At 41.1% G+C, this 20,159-nt stretch overlaps 1 pseudogene; it reads right to left on the bottom strand.

Annotated features, from left to right (window-relative positions):
* Positions 1–12,283: 12,283 nt before the first annotated feature.
* LOC143672099 (melanoma-associated antigen B16 pseudogene) lies at positions 12,284–17,701 on the bottom strand (annotated as a pseudogene).
* Between the last annotated feature and the right edge of the window lie 2,458 nt (positions 17,702–20,159).

The following is a 20,159-nucleotide window of genomic DNA, read 5'->3' as shown; positions in this document are numbered from 1 at the left end:
TTGGATTTATCTCCCATCCTATAACATGCAAATGCTTTACAATAAGTTTAGAGTAGTTGCTACTTCTTGCTCACCAGGTCCAATCAACTTGATATCATCAATATAATGGACCAGTGTGATGTCTTATGGGAAGGAGAAAAGATCAAGATCCCTGCGGACAAGATTATGACATAGGACCGGAGAGTTGATATACCCTGAGGTAGGCCAGTGAAAGTATATTGCTGACCTTGCCAGCTGAAAAGAAACTGTTTCAGGTGGTCCTTACTGACAGTTATTGAGAAAAAAAGCATTTGCTGGATCAATAGTTGCATAGCATGTACCAGGCAATGTGTTGATTTGCTCAAGCAATGATACCACTTCTGGAATAGCAGCTGCAATTCGAGTCCCCACTAAGTAAGGATACAATAAGCCACTGTCATCCTCCAAGTCCCATCGGTTTTCTGCAGGAGTCAAATAGTAGAATTGAATGGGGATGTGGTGGGAACTACCACCCCTACATCTTTCAAGTCCTTAAGAGTGGCACTAATCTCTGCAATACCTCCAGGAACAGTATTGATTCCGATTCACTATTTTTCTAGGTAAGGACAGTTCTAGTGACTTCACTTGGCCTTTCTTACCATAATAGCCCTCACTCCATGAGTCAGAGAACCAATGTGGGGATCTGACAGTTGCTGAGTATGTCAATTTCAATTATGCATTCTGGAACTAGAGAAATGACCACAGAATGAGTCTGGAACTGGACCCACTGTGAGATGGACCTGAGCTTAAACTCCATCAATCACCAGACCTCCATAAGTTCCTACTCTGACTGGTGGATCAGAATGACATTTTATTGTCAGTTCTGAGCCAGTGTCTAATAATCCCCGAAATATATGATCATGTCCTTTCCCCCAACGCACAGTCACCTTGGTAAAAGGCCTTAGTTCTCCTTGTGGAAGGCTGGGAGGAAGTTTACCAGTTAAATTTTGCGCACTGTAAAAGGGTCCTTCCCAAAGGATACCCGGCCCTCCCCTCATTCGAGGGGCTCTGGATCTATAAACTATCTCAAGTCTGGGAATTTATTAAAGGGCTTTAACTCTCTGTTTTTGTAATTCAAGTTAGGCTTCTGTTCACTTGACCTAGAATTGTTCTCCTTATACAGCTCAAACAAGAATTTAGCAAACTGCCCATCTATTTTACTTCTAGGTACCCCATGATCTACTAGCAATGCCACAAGTCTCTGCAAATCAGATTATTTTGATTGCTGCTTTTGAGTCTGTTGTCCATTATGGTGGTGGTGCCCACCTTATCTGTGGTGATTAACTGTCACCACATGGCTTCTGACAACTCGGGACTGATCATTCCCATTGTGTTTAAGGATTTCAGCTCAGTGACAGCAGTTCCCACAGTAATACCTGACCTACAGGAAAGGGTGACTACAGAGCTCTGCAGGGAGGATGGAGGTAGCCTCATGAATTTATTTCTCAAGGTTCTGAACATTCCTGGGCTGTAGGAGCAGGTCTTCCATGATAAATACACTCTAAATTACCACCTCTCTAGACCTCTGAATCCATTCATCTACGTTATACCAGGGCAGTTCTGGCATTTCAACCTCAGGGAATGTCGGCCATCTTTGGATTCGTGTTTCAGCCAACAATCCAAACACATTAATGCCCTTTCTAACCCCTTGAGCTACTACATTGAATAAAGATTCTCTGTTTAGTGAGGCCAAATCAATAAATTCAACTTGATTTAACTTTATATTCCTTCCACCATTATCACACATGCTCAGTATCCATTCCCACACATATCCCCTTGATTTCTCTCTATTTAGATTGAAAAGCTCATGCAGTTCTTTTGGAGTATAGCCTGCCTCTTCATGGGTCACACTTTGTATCTCACCTTTCAGGGACTGTTGGGACTTTAGTCTAGTTACAGGTGTTGAGGAAAAGAGGGATGGTGGAAGTGGGTCATGAAAAGAAATAGAAGTTTCTCTCAAGCCAATTATGGCAGGGCATTCCACTGCAGTTTCATCTGGTGAAACATGATTAGTCCCTCCAGACAGAGGAGTAAGGGCTCTTTCCCCAGAAAAGGTGCCTACAACGTTAGCAGGCAGTGAAGGGTTAATCTTGTTAGGTGAAGGTTGGATGGCAGACTCCTCTGAGGAGACAGGGGGCCAGGAAGCTGTTTCCTTAAGGCAGACTGGAGGTTGGAAAGCTCTTTCCTCAGGGCAATCCATTATAGATCTATCTAACAAAGTTTCAGCAGATTTGCAGGGATCCCATCTCCCCATCAGCATCATTATCAAGCCATATTTCACCATCCCATGTTTCAGGATCCTATTCTTTTTTCAATTAAAGCCTTTACTTTAACAGCAGACACCTGCAACATTGAGATTTTAGTTTATGTTGCAAATCTGCTATTCACAATGGGGCTTTGTGTCTGATTTTCAGAGATCTCAAGTCTGTGACAACAAGAAATAAGATTTTCTTTCAAGGCACACATGGAAATGTTTACATCATTCATAGGGTGCTGAAGTTTCAAATTTGAAACCTTACACTCATCCCTTTTCCTCATCACTGTATCCAGCACAGCTAACAACAACCAGCCAACATCATTATACCTGTTAATTCCAAAAAACTTCATAAAGTTATCAAAAACATTGCCATCCAGAGCCTTGCCTCATATAAGCACACAAATAGCAGAATTTAAGCATACGAATAGCAGATTTTTTTTGTTTGTTTCTTTTGTTTGTTTTTTTAATTTATTTATTTTTAATGGTGATTTTTGAGTGTCACTTTTGACAACTCATCCAATGGACTGTCACTGCCATCTTGATTATTGCAAACAAAGTCATTAGTGCTTTTGAGTCTAGTCAGAGTAGAAAACCAATTTTAAAACCCCATTTTTAAGATCCTGTTTCTCAAGAACCCCTCCTGGTACCAAGCTGTGTCAGTCACGGTTCTCTAGAGAAACAGAACCAACAAGAGAGATCTGTAAATATGAGATTTATAAAGGTGTCTCATGCAACCATGGGAATGGAAGAGTCCAAAATCTGTAGGGCAGGCTTTGAAGCTAGTGGCTCTGGTGAACGGTCTGGACAAACTCTACAGGAGAGACTCCCTGGCTGAAGAACCAGTGAAAGAGTCTTTCTTCTTCCTTCTATAAGCCTTCAACTGATTGGATTATCTTGTTGTGGAAGGCATGCCTTAGTTGATTGCAAACATAATCAATCACAGGTGTGATCCACTGACTGATGACTTAATCAACCAGCCAAGAAATATCCTTGCAGGAAGGATCAGGCCAGTGCTTGCCTGACCAGACAACTGGGCATCATCATTTGGCCAACTTGACAGCAGAACTTAACCTTCACAGCACCCTATGGAATTTGGGTCACTATATACACCACTCTTGATTTTACCTCAACCTACAACCTCACATGGCCTCTACTGATGCAGCCAAACCTAATCCTGGGCTCAGTCTCCTCTCCCAGTAGCCACTGCCACATTTTCTCCTTCCTACTGGACATCTTTATCTGGAAAACTGACAGATTCTCACATCAATATGGCTCACACTGACCTTAAACACCATATATTTCCATGTCTATCAAAGTCAAATCTCCACAAATGTTCTCTTCCTTAATCTTCAATCTCAATTAAGAGAAATAACTTCTACTGTTCATCAGTCTTCTCTTTATAGAATTCTCCCCGCTTTTTCACATTGTACCTTCTTAAAACTGCTGCAGATCTCTCTCTTCATCATCATTCTCATAACCCCAGCTTGATTTAAGTGTCTTGTTACCTCCTTTCGATTTGTTTATTCAGTCTTATCCCTCAATTTATCAGTCGGAGAAGTGGAACCAGCCAGATATATTATATATAGTTGATCATAAGGAATAGGATTACATGATTGCAGGGGCTGGCTAAATGTGTTAGAGTTTGTCAGGCAGCAGTCAAGACAGGAAAATTACAAATAAACTGAGGTTCTCCAGCACAGGATGAAACTATTATACAAAGCCAATCAGTATAGGAAGATCATAAGCAGAATGGCGTGCCATTGGTACAAGCCAATGCTGCTGTTCACAGGAAGAATTTCTTCTCTTTTGGGGAAGTTTCAGGCCTATTTTTAATTCATTAAACATCTTATTTTGAGATAGTCGTAGTTTCACTTGCATTTGTAACAAATAATACAGACAGGTCCTATGTACCGTTTCCTCGGTTCCCCTGTATAGCAACATCTGGCAAATCTATAGGACAATATCATAACCAGAATATTGGCATCAATAGAGTCAACATACAGAACTTTTGCATCATAGCAAGGAATCCACAGATTGCCCTTTTATAGCCACAGTAACCTCTCTCTCACCCCATCCTCCCTTAATGCTTGACAACAATTAATCTCTTCTGCATTTCTAAAACTCTATCATTTGAAGAATGTTACATAAATGAATCATATAATATATAAACTTTTAGGGTTGGCTTTTTTCACTCATCATAAGTCTCTAAAGATTCATTTAGGTTTTTGCCTGTATCAATAGTTCATTCCTGTTTATTGTGTAGTAATATTCCATGGTATGGATATACCACAGTTTGTTTAACCATTCAACCATTGAAGAGCATATGAGTTTTTTCCATTTCTTGGCTACTATGAATAAACTGCTATAAATATTTTAGAATAGGTTTTTGTGTTTCTAAACACAAATGCCTGAGTGCAATTGTTGGATTCTGTGATGGTTGCATGTTTAGTTTTATACGAAAATGCCATAATGCTTTCCAGTGTGTGTAACATTTTGCATTCCCACAAACAATGAATGAGTGATCCACTTTTCACCGCATTCTCTCCAGCGTTTGCTATTTTCATTCTTTTTAATTTTAGCCATTCTGATATGTGGATAATGACGAGTGATATCTCATCATTTAATTTGCAGTTTTTTGAATGGCAAATGATGTTGAACATTCTTTCATGTGCTTATCTGCATCCATATATCCTCCTCGGTGAAATATCTGTGCATATCTCTGGTCCATTTCTTAATTCAATTTTTTTTCTGTAGAATTTTCAGTTTTTATATAGTCTAGATATTTGTCCTTTGTAAGATATGTAACTTGCAAATATTACCTTGTTTTTTTTTTGTCTTCTTAACATGGTCTTCTACAGAGAAAAAGTTATTAATTTCCATGAGGTCCCATTTACTCATTTTCCTTTTTATGGATCATGTTTTGATCTCTAGCCTAAGAATTCTTTGCTTAACCCTGGGATTCTGAACATTTTCTTCTATGTCTTATTTCTAAATGTCCTATAGGTTTATATTCCATAATTTTGAGTTAATTTTTAGATGAAGTGGGAGGGTTAAAAAGAGATTCATTTTATTGCCTGTGAATATCCAATTGCTCAAGTAACATTTGTCAAAAAGGTTATCTTTTCTGCATTGAATTTCTTTTGCATCTTTGTCAGAAATAAATTGGGCATATTTGTGTGGGTGTATTTTTAGGTTCTGTACTATTGATCTATATACCCATCTCACCACCAATATCACGTATTCTTGAAACCTGGTAGACTGATTCTACCCACTTTATTCTTCTTTAAAAAAATGATAGATGGACCACAGTGGTTCAGCGGCAAGAATGCTTTCCTGCCATGTCAGAGGACCCGGGTTCGTTTCCCGGTGTCTGCCCATGTTAAAAAAAAAAAAAAAGATAGACATTCCAGCCACTTTAACTTTCCATATAATTTTTGGAAAAATGTTGTGTATATTAAAAAAAAAACCTTGCTCGGGTTTTTATAGGAGTTGCATTAAGCCTGTATATAATTTGAGGGAGACTTGACATCTTTACTATATTGAATCTTCCAATTATTGAGCACCGTATAATTTGTTATTTACTTAGATCTTCTCCGATTTCTTTAATCAAAATTTGTAGTTTTCACTTCTCAAGATCTTCATATATATTTTTCCTATTTATTTCTAAGTATTTTAATTTTGAAGGATTTAAAATAGTATTGCATTTTCAATATTGGTGGCCACATGTTCATTGTTAGTGTGTAGAAATACACTTGATTTTTGTATGTATCTTATATCCTATGACCTTGCTGAACTCCATTATGAGCACAAGTTTTTATTTTTTTAGGAACTTTGGAATTTCTGTACAATCATGTCATCTGTAAAGAGGGTCAGTTTATTTCTTCTTTTCTGATCTGTATGCCTTTCATTTATTTTTCTCGTCTTATTTCACTGGCTAGGATGTTCAGCACTATGTTGAAAAAGAGTGGTGGGGGCAGTCCTCCTTGTCTTGTTCTCAATCTTATGGGAAAAAACAATAAATCTTTCACCATTAAGTATATCCTTAGCTGTAAGTTTCTTGTAGATGCTCGTTATCAAGTTGAGGAAGTTTGTCTCCGTTCTTATTTTCTTGACAATTTTTATATCAGTAAATGTTGAATTTTGTCAAATGTTTTTCCTGTATTGACATATATTATTATATGATTTTTAATCATTAGCCTGGTAATATGGTCAACTACACTTATTGATTTAAAATATTGAAGTAGCCTTGCATCCCTGCAGCTTTGCTTGTATGGTCTTTAACTAAATGGATCATTCACCCAAGTTATCTGATTAGGAACTTTATTAACATCTGTAAAATATCTTCACAGTCACAATTAACTTAGTTTTTGATTGAATAATGGGGGGTGGTAGCCTAGACAAGTAAATTTTCTGCCTAACCTAATTAGAAAACAGGGATATATAAATTAAAATAATCATGTGACATGGGCTTTGGGCCCAGGAACTGCACTTTCTCCTGAACAAGGTCGGGACAGCCCTTAGAGCCATGTTCACAGCAAGTGAAGACAGGGTGCTCAAGACTATGTATGGCTCTGCTGACTTCACATCTGACCAACTTAGAAGAGCCCCAGGTGACACTCAACTTGACAGGTAAGGTTATTCATTTCTTAATTAACACTGGAGCCACTCTGTACTGAACTGCCACTCTGGCCTACCTCCCTCAGACTTACCTAGTCATGGGAGTTGATGGTAAGCCAAAACTAAAACCTTCCTACTCATCTCCCTTGCAAGCTTGGAGACATTCTAGTGTCACATCGATTTCACATTATCCCTAAATGCTCCACCCCTTCTAGGGAGAAATATGTTTACTCCTTGGGGGCTACCATAAAGAGTAAATCTGGCTAGCTTTACCCCCTTGCTTGCCCTGGGACTCCTATTGGATCCTAGGCCTCTCAGCATCTCCAAAGAAATCCTTAAGCAATTAAACCAATCTGTATAAGAGGAAAGCATCCCTGAGCTAGCCCGCTAAAAAGCCCTTGCATTCAAGTTTTCAGCCCTAGATCTTAAAAACTCATTTTTATATCTCTTCACCCAAACTCTCAAAACCTATTTGCTTTTAAATAGCAAAATCTTAAGGATAAAATTCCCTCCCTACTTACTCAGACAGTGTTGTCCCAAGCGTTTCAAAATAATCCCCATATCTTCAAAAATGCCTTAGTAGCAGACCTCGCTCACCTCCAACTGCCTCAGAGCCAGTCTTGCAAAAGTGTTAAATTTGTAAACTAACATATTTCTAATATAAAAGTAAATTCTATTTGTTATAGTCATTACTGACAGCAAGCCCTGAAAGGATATAGAAAATTGTGGAGAGTTTAAGAAAGCTTTCAGTCATTGCTAACTACAAAAAGTTGTAAAAAGTTTATGAAAGTAAATTCTGTATATTATATTCAATGCTAACCAAAATTTACTAAGCGTGTTTATAATATTTTTTAAAAATTGTGTAAAACCATGTATGCATCAAGACTGGAATTTAGGGGTTTTTTTTTTGCTAAGATAATATAAAGTGTTATTCTATTATCAATGAAAGATTATAAAAAGTTTTTCTTAACCATCTGAGTGCTCTGCCTAAAAGATAAAACTTTTATATCAGATCAAAATAATATCCTCGTTAATGTTTATGTTAAACTTATGATTGTTTATTTCAGAAGACAAGTCTCAGTCTTAAAGGAAAACTGTTAGAAATGACTTGTTCTCTTACCTTGTAAAAGTAAGGTGGAAAAATCGTTCAACATATTACATTTAAAATGTTTTAAAGTACTACAATAATTAAAAGAAATGTTCCATCTTCTATTAGCTAAATTTGCATAGCTCAAAAAGTAGAACTAATTGCCCTCATCTAAGCTCTAAAACTAAGAAAAAGGAAAATGCTCAATCTCTACACCAATACCAAGTATGCTTTCCTAGTCCTGCATGTTCATACAGCAATGTGGAAAGAGCGAGCCTTTTTCACAAAAGGCAGAACTCCAATTGAACACTGCCAATAAAACACCTAATCTCTTAAATGTCATGCTCCTACCAACAGGAAAAGAGTGAGAATTCATTGCCCTGGCCATCAAAAAAAGTACTACTAACATCTCTTGAGGAAGTAACCGGGCCAATGCAACAACTAAGGGCACAGCACAATCTTATCAAGCCCCTTCTCAACCTCATTCCTGAAGCCCTTAACTTGTCACATGTACCCTCTTATTCAGTTAAGCAAGAATGAGTCGCCCAGCTAGTATTCAGTCTTAAACCTAAAAAATGGTCATTTCCTTCCTTCTTCCCCAGGCTCTCTCGGCTGATGCCTCTCCTGGACCTACTCACTTCCATCTTCCTTCCTGCTATTGATCAACTTTCATTTGAAGCTTGTCACCATGTTTATTTCTTCCAGACTAGAAGCGTTTCACACCAAACTAATGCTGATGCAGGGATTTTCAGCCGTTCCAACTGCCCCTCTGGACACCAGTTCTCTTAACTTAAATAAAATCGCTAGAAAGTTCTACACCCCATCAGGCAGGGCCTACACCCTCTGACAAGCAGGAAGCAGATACAGAAAACAGACCCTCATCTCTCAGCCACCCTTAAGGTTAAGGGGCAAGAATTCTCTGAGAAGAATTTGAGGCAGGCCAGAACAGGGACCTCAGAGGGGAGAGAACAAAAACAAAACATGAAGGAGCCCTTGGACAAGGATGGTTGATGAAGGTCAGGAGGACCCATGTCCCCACAGACGCTCTGCCCAGGTACTACCCACTTATGGGAAACACCAAGTAGCAGCTGACACATCCGAAGCCAAATGACCCTCACCTGAGTGAGTCATGTATAGAGAAAGGTGGAGCTGATTGACCCACCCAAGTTCACTATCTACCACCAGGCACCGTCCTGGAGAAAAGGGAGGGTAGGAGAGAGAGCCCTGAACAAGGAAGAGGGAGGGTGAGTAAGTAAAGTTGATCTATAAAAGCAAAGGACCCCACATTGCTTATTGTGTCTCGCCTTCCTCAATCTCTATCTTTATTAGAGTGCCTGCATGTTCTTTTACATGTGTTCTCAATAAATTTTCTATCTGCTTAAAAAATAATCATCATCATTTGGCAATATCTTTATCAAAAAATTGTCCGAATTTAAAAGACTGACAAAATAAAATGTCTGTGAAAGTGTAAGGTATTCACATGCAATAATTTTTGTGAGACTATGAGCTCACATGACATTTTTGAAATGAAATATCAGCAGTATTTATGAAATTTTTTACACATACACACATGCAGAAAGAATTAGATCTGACCAAAAATGCCAGCCTCTGGGAAGAGATAGCTCTCAAGGAACTCTGGGGTTAGGGGCATCAGGATTCTAAGTAAATGAAGCCCACAGACAATTACCAAATTGTGTTTGATTCTCATTTTCATCTTCCTTCTTTCGGCCTGCAAATAGCAGTCTAGCCATAGAGTCCTTTTTTTTTATCATCTGCGGGATATTATGGAATAGTGAAAAGACAAATAAATTAAGAGACAGAAGATCAGCCTCAAGCTGGGGAGAGTAGACCAAGTAGTCACTACACGAATTCAGACAAAAGGACTAGTTCCAGCCCTGTCAATTACTAGCTGTGGGAAATTGGGCACATCACCAAGCTCTCTAAGATTTAGGTTTATGACCTCTAAAGTTGACTTGGTAAGCCCTGTCTTGTATGATTGTTGGAATGTAGGTAATAGATGTAAGGCACATGACACCAACTGACATGCAGATGGTCTTTAGAGAATGTCGGTTATTGCTTGTTATTAATTTCATCAAAGACCCTGACACTCTCTCCCCTGGGATTTGCTTATCCAGGAGACTTCTGAAAATATGCAGTGCACTAGGATATATAATCAGTTAAAAATGTTGCTTAGTAAGAAGAACTAAGTAAATCACCCCCCTTAGAAGATATATTATTTAATTTGGGTATGGGAGATGCTTCTCCAGCTAGATGTAGCTCAAAGCACCTAAAATAAAATTAGAGTTAAGGCCAACTCATTTCCTCTCTCCCAGCTTCTTCTCCACCCAGAACACCCATATTTTCATTCATTTTTACACACACACACCTACAAGAAATATAGCTCTCACTTAGTGTTTGACAAGTTATACTCAAGATAAACTCATGAAAATGAATTTAAAATGCCAAGACAAATATTGCCAGACCAGTTGCAGCTGGCACTTTACTGGTATAACGTACATATTTCTCACAAGCTCCCTGGAGATCACCAACATAAAAAAAAATGTGCATTATGTTCACTTGCAATGGAATAAGAGTGCAGGACATCTAGTCCTATGCCAGAAGCATATTTTTTTCTGGTTTGACTATGATCCTAAAGAAATGATGATGTGAAGTTTTCCATTACCGGCTATTCTTTCAAATGTTAGACGTACAGCCATGGTCCCTGTTCACCACTCCCACAGAAACATTTTGTTCACCCGCAACTTAGTTTAAAATTAACTACCACTAAAAGATTTACAGTTTCACAAGGCCCCAAGCTCTCATACGGATCCCCCCATCTCCTCACTACTTTTTCATTTTCATACTGCAAACACTTTTTATTTCCAATTTTCAGAAGTAACAAATGAAACAAATTAATTATGAAATGATTTATTGCAGTAAATTAGTAATGTTGACAATCTGAGAGTAGTGGTTCATTTGACAGAGGAAGAGAGGGAGGGAGGAGGAGAAAAGGAAGTGGAGGATGTTCATATTCTCACTGACACAGTACTAAGTTTAACAGGTGAAGACTTAGGAGTCGATGCGTATTATTTAAAGTTATAAATGTAATCTCTGGAAGAACCAAAAGTTAAAATGCAAGTAATAAAAAATTGAGAGGCAGGGAAAAGGGAAGGGGAGCATAAATAAGCTCCATCTTCATATCTCAAAAAATAAATCAGTACATATTTCTTGAAGACAATAAATTAGGGTAAACATGTTTTAGAGCATGGGGAGTACTGCCAAAATATTTAAAAAAGAAATGATCAAAAGTGATTCCTCTAAGGAGTTGGACTAAAGGTAGGTCTAGAGGTCCCTTCCTGTAAAGCTTGAAATTGGATTTTATGCACTAGGCACTCAAACATAAAGAAAGGAGACACTGGAGCATAATGCAGTTGTGGAATAATTTTCTGTTCAAGTAAGAGTTGCAGTTCTCAAATTTGAGTGTGCATCTGAGTACCCCAGAAGGCTTGTTAAAACACACTGCCGGACCCCAACCCTGAGTTTCTGATTCAGAATGTCTGGGGTTCTCACTCCTTTTTACTCATCATTTGATCCTGGTAGATACCTACATTCATCATTCTAATATGGTTGCTGCTCTTGGACTCCGACATTCCATGGAGAGAGTCTGGATCTTGTCCATCGTAATATCCCCAATATTAGAGCAGTGTCTTCCAAAGACTTGTTCATCATTTAATGTTTGGCAAATAAATGAGCCCATGATCATATCTAAGTGTTTAAGATTTAATTCCTCCTACATACTTAAATAAGCAAAGAAAATTCAGGTATATATCTTTTAGTTTCACAAAATAATAGAGAGAAAGCAATCAAAGAAACCAAGAGTTGACCATCTCTTACATTCTTTCCTCTATTTGTTGATTCCATTCCATTCCATTTACTGGTGAGTTCTTATACATTTCCAAGAAGATGCCTATTCCAATGGCATATCATCCTATTCAAGATCACTAAAATGATGGATAGTTTACCAACGTATTTTACAAAATAACAAAAATCTTACTCTTAAGCATGAAAAACTGATGTCACTCATTAACTTAGATATTTAAAGAAATTAAATCTTTGACTAAAAGAAACAACTTTCGAAAAGCACATGCAAAAAAAGAGAAATTTTCATGTAATCTATATCAAATAAGACTGCACAGATATCATATATGATTTCTCCTCCAGAACCACACTGGCCCTCACTACTTAAGATACTGACTAACGCTCTGTACAGCAAAGTGAAAAATCTGCCTCAGACTTCACTATGGTTAGGAGAAGCTACTGGAGGTAGAACTGGAACTTGCAGTGGCCACCGTGGTAGTGCCAGCCCTGCCTGCAATTTTTGCTTGACCTCTCTCTTTCTCATCTCTCAAAGCATCCTCATCCTGGGGCAGGTTGCATCTGGGGCTCATTCCATCAATCCTGGCCAAGAATTCCAGCAACTTCATCTTGTTGCTTTCAGCCTGGGTTCTTGGACCCCACAGGAATTTATAGCATAGAGGATTACTATTGGGCATCTGCCGGGACTCCAAGTACTTTTCCTTCACCAAATCTCTGGTGATGAATTGCTTGGTTTCCCCAAAGCAGAAGTGCTGCCTCCCAGAATATACATCTATCATATTCAACATTTCCTAGACTCCTCCTCAGTGACCCGGTTGCTCTTCCTGAAGATTATGCCTAGGATAAGAATCAGAAGACCAGTCTTGGGTATACCATCATCACCATTCAGCCTTTCAATGTGTGTTAGGTACAGTTTGTTGGCAAGAGCATAGCAGAACTATTGGGGTTGACTTCCTTCACACCAATGCCAAATAGCAGTGACATGCACACAGAAGCTCCCCTGAGGGTCTCAGGGAAGTGGTCTTTGTACTTTTTAATGAAATTCTTCAGCATGTCTGCTTTTGTGATTGGCTTGATCACTTGATACTTGAGCAGCAGGAAATTGACCAACAAATATACCTTCTCCTGTAGAAGATTTCTGGGCACATCTTCAGTGTCTGACAGGGACTGTGAGCTGCCTGGACTATCTTCCTCTTCTTGCCTGCTGGAACCCTCTTCCAGTATATGAGAGGAGATGGCTATGATGGCAGAAGAAAAGAAACAGGCACTCTGCTGACCCTAGGGAGTATTGGGTCTGAGTATTGTTATGCTACTGGATTGCCATATACCAGAAATGGAACAGCTTTTAAAAAATTAATTTACTCGGTGGGCTAGTGCAGGATGTGGAGTCTTGTGTGTTTGTGTGATTCGTAGTCTTTGTGCCTTTTTACCCTTTTGTTCTTTTAGTGAACAAAACTTTTCTCTTTTCCAAGAATGGCAAAAAGTATGAATTTAATATGTTACAACTTTACAGTTCTCAGGATGTGAAACTGTCCAAATTAAGGTACCAATAAGAGGTTGCCTTCACTCAAGGAAGGCTGATGCTCTCTGGAACACCTCTGTCAGCTGTGAAGGCATGTAAGTGTCATCTGCTGGTCCTTTTTTCTGGTTCTGTTGCTTCCAGCTTCTGATGCCAGTGATTTCCTCTCTAAGCATCTATGGCCATTCACTTAGCTCCTCGGTGACACAACTCTGGGTTCTGGCCTGGTTGGTATCTCATGGGAAGGCACATGGTGACGTCTGCTGGGCCCTGCATCTCCAAATGTGTGTTTCGTATTGGGTCTGAAGCAACACGTTCTCCAAGTGTCTGCATTGGCTCTATCACACCTCTGTGTCTGTATCTGCATCTGCTTTCTCTGTTGGCTCTCTCCAAAATGTTTCCCCTTTTAAAGGACTCCAGTAAACTAATCAAGATCCACCTGGAAGGGGGAGAGTCACATCTCCATCTAATCAAAAGATCACACCCACAATTGGGTGGATCACATCTCCACGGAGATAATTTAATCAAAAGTTTTCACCTACAATATTGAATCAGGATTTAAAGAAACAGCTGCTCCCACAAATTTGGATCAGGATTAAAACATGGCTTTTCTGGGATACATAATAGAATCAAACAGGCAGATTGCCCCAGGAGCAGAAGGATCCTCCAGGGAACAGTACATCAGAGACAAGGAGGAGGAAGTAAAAATCTCCTCCGCAGTCTGAGGAACATATGTGAACTCCAATCCCTGGGTCTCATACAAGGCCTGAAGGCATTGCTCATGCGTGTAGTGGATTCTCCGGATTCTGAGACAGGATGACTCTTCTGGGTGGTGTCTGTCAGGAGTGTTGGCAGGAGAACAGCAAAGGGAACCCACAGCCTAAGGGAGAAAAGGAGGGTATAAGTGGTTTCAGTTGGTAAATTTAAACGTGGCAGCCCTGATGAAGGCCACTTCCACAGCTCTTTTCCTGGGGACAGGACTCTAGGACTTCACATGTCTCCTGTCTTCCTGAAATGTCTGATCCACGAAAACCTGCAAGAAGAAGTACATGTTCCTTAGGTGTAGTCAGCCATTATATGTTGAGATTTCTTGGGCAGACAGAAGAATAGGAACGATTGCCATCTCTGGGATCTCTTTTGTTCCCTTCATTCCTCAGTGAGGGTCTTCATCTTGATACCTGGCATTGACTAGGACGTTCTCCTTTTCTGAACTACCTCTGAAGACTTGTACTCTGTATTTCATTTCACATTTCATTCTATTCTTTTCTATTCCAACCAGTTTTTTGAATCTGTAGTATTTGAATCTGTGTGATTTTTAAATCATACTTCATTTATTTCATGGCATTCTGAATGTATATCTCCCCCTAGTTAATTGAATTTTCTTCTATTTTTTTGAAATTTTTCTTCACTCTATATCCCATTCCATTCCTTCTCTCAAATAACATGTTGTTCCTATTACTCCAAAGGACATCAGATATTTATTTACATTCCTTCCATTCCTTTTTTTTTTTTTTTTTTTTGCATAGGCAGGAACTGGGAATCAAACCTGGGTCTCCAGCATGGCAGGGGAGAACTCTGCCACTGCGCTACCATTGTCTGCACTTCCATTCCATTTTATCATTGTATTGCATTCAATTTCTATCCTATTCAATTTTGCCCATTTCATTCATTTCCCCTGTGTTCTAGTTTGTTAGCTGCCAGAATGCAATGTACCAGAAACGGAATGGCTTTTAAAAGGCGGAATTTAATGAGTTGCTAATTTACAGTTCTAAGGCCGAGAAAGTGTCCCAATTAACACAAGTCTATAGAAATGCCCAATTTAAGGCATCCGGGGAAAGATACCTTGGTTCAAGAAGGCCGAAGACATTCCACCTTTCTCTCGCAGCTGGAAGGGAACATGGCGAACACGGCAGTGTCTGCTGGCTTTCACGTGGCTCTACCGAAAGGAATCACTCCAAAATGTTTCCTCTTTTAAAGGATTCCAGCAAACAACTCCACCTTCAGTGAGTGGAGACACACCTCCATGGAAATCATCTAATCAAAAGTTACCATCCACAATTGGGTGGGTCACATCTTCATGGAAACAGTCGAAATGCTCGCACCCAGCAGCAATCAATGAGGATCAAAGGGCATGGCTTTTCTGGGGTCCACCACAGATTCAGACCAGCACACCCTGTATTCCAGTCTCCATTTCATAGCATTGTTCATTTCATTTCAAAGCCATTTTCAGTCCATGCTATTTAACATTCTAAATACCATTCTCTTCTATTTTTTTTTGGTCCTATTTCATTCCAGTGGCTCTTCCATTCCATTAAACGTATCTTTACATTCTGCCAAGTTTCCTAGAACAGTGACTTTCAGGAGGACAACTCACCAATATTTTTTCAAAGAATTACAAATAGGCAAGGCCTTGTTCCAACAAGCTCCACTTCTAGGAATTTATTCATACAAAGGATACATTGAAGATATGAACAACTTTAGCAAAAAGTTATGTCTCACCATGATATATTAGACAGTTAAAAATGTTAAACATGGTAAATGTTGGTTGATATATCAATGTTTGGTTATGAATGTTTCTCCATAAACAGAATATTTTGTAGTTTCGAAATGGCCTTGAAGAAAAGTATTTATTGGCATGGGAAGCATGTTATCTGGACCCAAAAAGCAACTTCCAAAATGATATAGGTGCATAAATAATTCCATTTTCATAAAACCAAACCAGATAAAAATATGTGAAATATCTATGAATCTCCATTCTACTAACATATAATTAAACATTTCCAGGAGTTACATATGGGTGTGTGGGAATTTAGGTGCTAGTTTTCTTACGTTTGCTTTTTTACCTTGGGTCGTGTGGTAGTTTGAGGCTACCATATTCTTTTAACCCATTGCTATGGGTGCAAATCTACTGTAAGTGGGACGTTTTAATTAGGTTAATTCAATTGAAATAGGATCCTTCCCATTCAAGGTGGGTCTTCATCCTCTCACGGGAGTCCTTTAGAAGAGGATAAAAAACATACAGAAAGTCAGAGAGAGAAGAAATTAAGAGAAGTGTATAGAGAAAAGCTCCAGAAAAGCCAAGAGTGGAAGGAACCACAGAAGCTCAGAGGGGAAGCCACTGGAACCAGAAGCTGAAAGCAATAAAACCCATGAGCAAAGGTCCAGTAGTGACGACCACATGTCTTCCCATGTGGCAGAGGTATCCTGGACGCCAGCTGACTTTCTTTAGAGATTGGGAATTTTCCTGTTCATACCTTGAATTGGCCATTTTCACAGCCTAAGTACTGTATATTATAAGTTAATAAATCTCCATTGTAAAAGCCAGTTGATTTCTGGTATATTGCATTTAGGCAGCTTTAGCAAAGGAAACAGGTAGTAAACAAGCAATCCTTTTGTAATAATGAGTAAAAATGAGTGACAAATATTAAACTTCAATCTGTGCAGCACAGCTTATGCATTTATTTATTGAAATTAGACATCAGTAGCCAAGCCTGGAGTCTAGGTAAAAAAAAAAAAAAAAATTAAGGTACTTCATCAGTGGATTCAGTGGATTACCTCGCAGCCCATAAAATGTTGATGTGTATTTAAGAACAGTACCCTCCTTAATCCCAGGTAACTTGGGGGCCAGGTAGGTGGAAGTCCCTTCTTGGGAAATTTCTAAATCCCCCTCTGGGCCTTGGGGCCTGCAGGGAGGCAGCAACGCTGCCAACCCCCAGCACAGACAGTGTGGACCCCCTAATGTTTCTGCCATTCAGGCTGCTATCCATCCCTGCCACCCACTCCACCACAGTGTGCTGTCACCCAGTTGTCTGCGAGAGATACAGGACTACCCCTCTGTGTCCTGACTGGATTCCAGAAGAGACACCTGGCTAGGGCATAGCTCCTATTGTCCAGTGGGATCTACCTTTCAAGTATAGCTTGATATAAAGCCCAAGAATGGTGGTAACAGGCTGATTTTCCTCACTAAAATGGTTTCTATAGAAAGACCTACCCCTCCCTTCCTTGAACGAGGGCGCAAACACACACACACACACACACACACACTGCACATATTTAGGGGTCCGATTTAAGGATGTAGGGGGCAGGATTCCCATTATTGACATGCCCAGGGCAGAGCCAGCCCAGACACGTGGAACACACCCTCCGGTTTGGCGCCAAAGGACGCGAGCCGGCCGCTCGAAAGGAGTAAGTACACGTGACATCCGTCTAACCAATCAGAAGCACGGGTTCGACAAGGGTCCACCCCGCCCTTCCCCCTCCCCCAGCCCTGGCTCTCTGAGGCCGAGTTAGAAGCAGAATTGTTCTGCGTCAGAGAACGTGGCACCATGGCTGCCTGGCAATCCTAGGACAAGCAGCAGAAGAAGAGCACTTGAAGATGTCAGGAGGGCCTGAGGACAAGGGAACCCATGACACCAGTGATGCCTGCCAGACCGACAACGCAGATCCTGTTGCCCAAGTTTCCCCGGTCTCGAGTGGCCCGTCGCCATCGGGCACCCTGCCCAGAAGAAAAGAAGTTTCCTCTACCACAGCCTCCATTTCGATCCTCGCTGAGGACCCTGGGCTACCCTCCCTGAGCGCTGCCCAGGCCATGAGGCGTTATGATCTCGGAGGCAGCCGGGGTTCCCACGCAGGCCTTAGAGGCCCGGAGGCCGCGACGGGCCAGGCTCCCTGGGCCCTGGTCACGGGCAAGGAGGCCACTCTGGCGAAACCTACGAAGGGAAGTGTCCGGGACAGAGGAGGTGCCACCCAGACCATGGGCCCAGCGACCCACCGTGGCATGAAGCAGCCGAGCCGTGAAGAGCCTGCCCAGGCCCCTCCTGAGCTCCACAGGCCTCAGCGCCCTCTGCCTTTGGCGCCGTTTTCTCCGAGGCCTCAGCCCAGCAGCTGCTGCCGTTCTCCGACTTCTGCCTGGTGTCGCGCAAGCGGAATAGGCCTAGCTCTTCGAAGCCGCGCCATCAGGCCAATCGCTGGTCTCCGAAATCCCCAGTTCTGGCTGGACCCGGCTTTCTGCAGCCCCACCTCCCGGCCTGAACCAGCCGTCTGCATCCTGTCCACCCCTCCAAGTCAGTGGTCTCTCTGTACCATAACCAATCCGCCTGACCCAGCTCTGCACAGCCACCACTCCTGGCCAGACCAGGCTCTCGGCATCTTGGCCACCACACCGGTCTCCGCTCTGCGGAACCACCCATTCTGGCGAGGCCCAGCCCTTCACATCTCGGCCACCCCGCCGGACCCCGCTCTGCACAGCCCTCCATTCTGGCGAGGACCATCTCTTCCCATCGTGGCCACCCCTCCGGGCCCCGCTCTGCGCAGCCGCCCATCCTGGCGAGGCCCAGCTCTTCGCAGCCGCACGGGCACAGCAGGTCTCTTCCTCCGGAGCCGCACCACACAGGGAAGATCTGCCTTCCTCAGATGTCCTTCTCCACCTGGGCGAGCAGGCCTGAATCCCGCTTGTCCCCCTGTGCTTGCCTTAGGCAGTTTTGTCTTCAGGAGGTCCTCAAACCCTCCAGATCCTGAGGTCCTATGCTTTGCCTCCCAGTCTCCTGGCACATTGTCCTTTTCCTCTGGGCAAGATAATGAGAGCTCCTCAGCGTCTAGGCCTGCTGGCCTGAGTGCCTCCTCTTCCTTGTCCCGTGGGCATGTTGGCCTGAGTTGTTTGTCCAGGCCTCGCCGTGCCAGAGTTAGGCGTTCCTTGCTCCCTGAGTTTAATGCCCTGAGCCCGGCCTCTCCAGGAGAGCAGGACCAAATGGAGAGCATGTCCTCGCCCACGTCCCCTGGAGTTCCCCAAGGAATCGACATTTATCCACTGGGCTGAATAGGCTGTCTGCTCCATGCTTAGTTTTCTAAGTTGCCTCTTATACGATGAATTGTTTAATAAATACAATTTAAATGTTGATTTCATTTTTTTACCCTCTTTTTTAGAGTAAATTTAGTTTAAGGTAAAAACTGTAGCGACAGTACAGAGTTTCTATATACCCCTCCCCTCACACACACTTTCTCACATTATTGACATCTTGTTTTATTGATGTACATTGTTACAATTAATGAACCAATACTGACACATGAATGTTAACTAAGGTTCATAAATTCCAGTTCACTTTCTTGTACAGTTGTATGGGTACTCACAAATGCATAATGTCACATATCCACTATGACTGTCTCATATGGAAGAGTTCTACCTCCATGTAATTGTCATGTGTGCCACCTGGCTATCACTGTTTCTGTCTCCCTCTGTCCCTGCAACCATTTATCTTTTTAGTTCTCTATACTTTTGCCTTTTCCATGAGCCCATACAGTTGGGATCAATTCTTTAACTTTTCAGTGTGCATTTAAGGTTCCTCCATGTCTTTTTGTCATTTGCACATTTCTTCCTATTGCTGAATAATATTCCATTGTATGGATGTACCACAGTTTGTTTATTCATTCACTTATTGAGGTCATCCTCGTTGCTTCCAATAGTTGATCATTATGATGAAAGCTGTTACACACATCTCTGCTGGTTTTTGTGTAGACATAAGTTTTCAACTCACTTGGGTAAATACCCAGATGGGAATAGGAGGGGCTGAGAAGGAAGTTTAGACTCAGAAAGGAGGGAACAGTAGGAGTCAGGAGACTGAGAACAGAAGATTCCAATTTCTAGAGGAGAGAAAATGTTATCTTTTGGGAATAGGGGCTTCTAGAATCTCTGCAAGAGTTGTAGCTAAAAGATGATTTAAATTTAATGATTGGTATTAAAAATGGTAATTTATTAAGTGAAACATCTGGTACTGGATAATCTCACTTTT

Source organism: Tamandua tetradactyla, chromosome X (assembly GCF_023851605.1).
Source record: "Tamandua tetradactyla isolate mTamTet1 chromosome X, mTamTet1.pri, whole genome shotgun sequence".
NCBI classification, from domain to species: domain Eukaryota; kingdom Metazoa; phylum Chordata; class Mammalia; order Pilosa; family Myrmecophagidae; genus Tamandua; species Tamandua tetradactyla.
The sequence above is the reverse complement of the archived record's forward strand: the minus strand, read 5'-3'. Positions and strand labels throughout refer to the sequence as shown.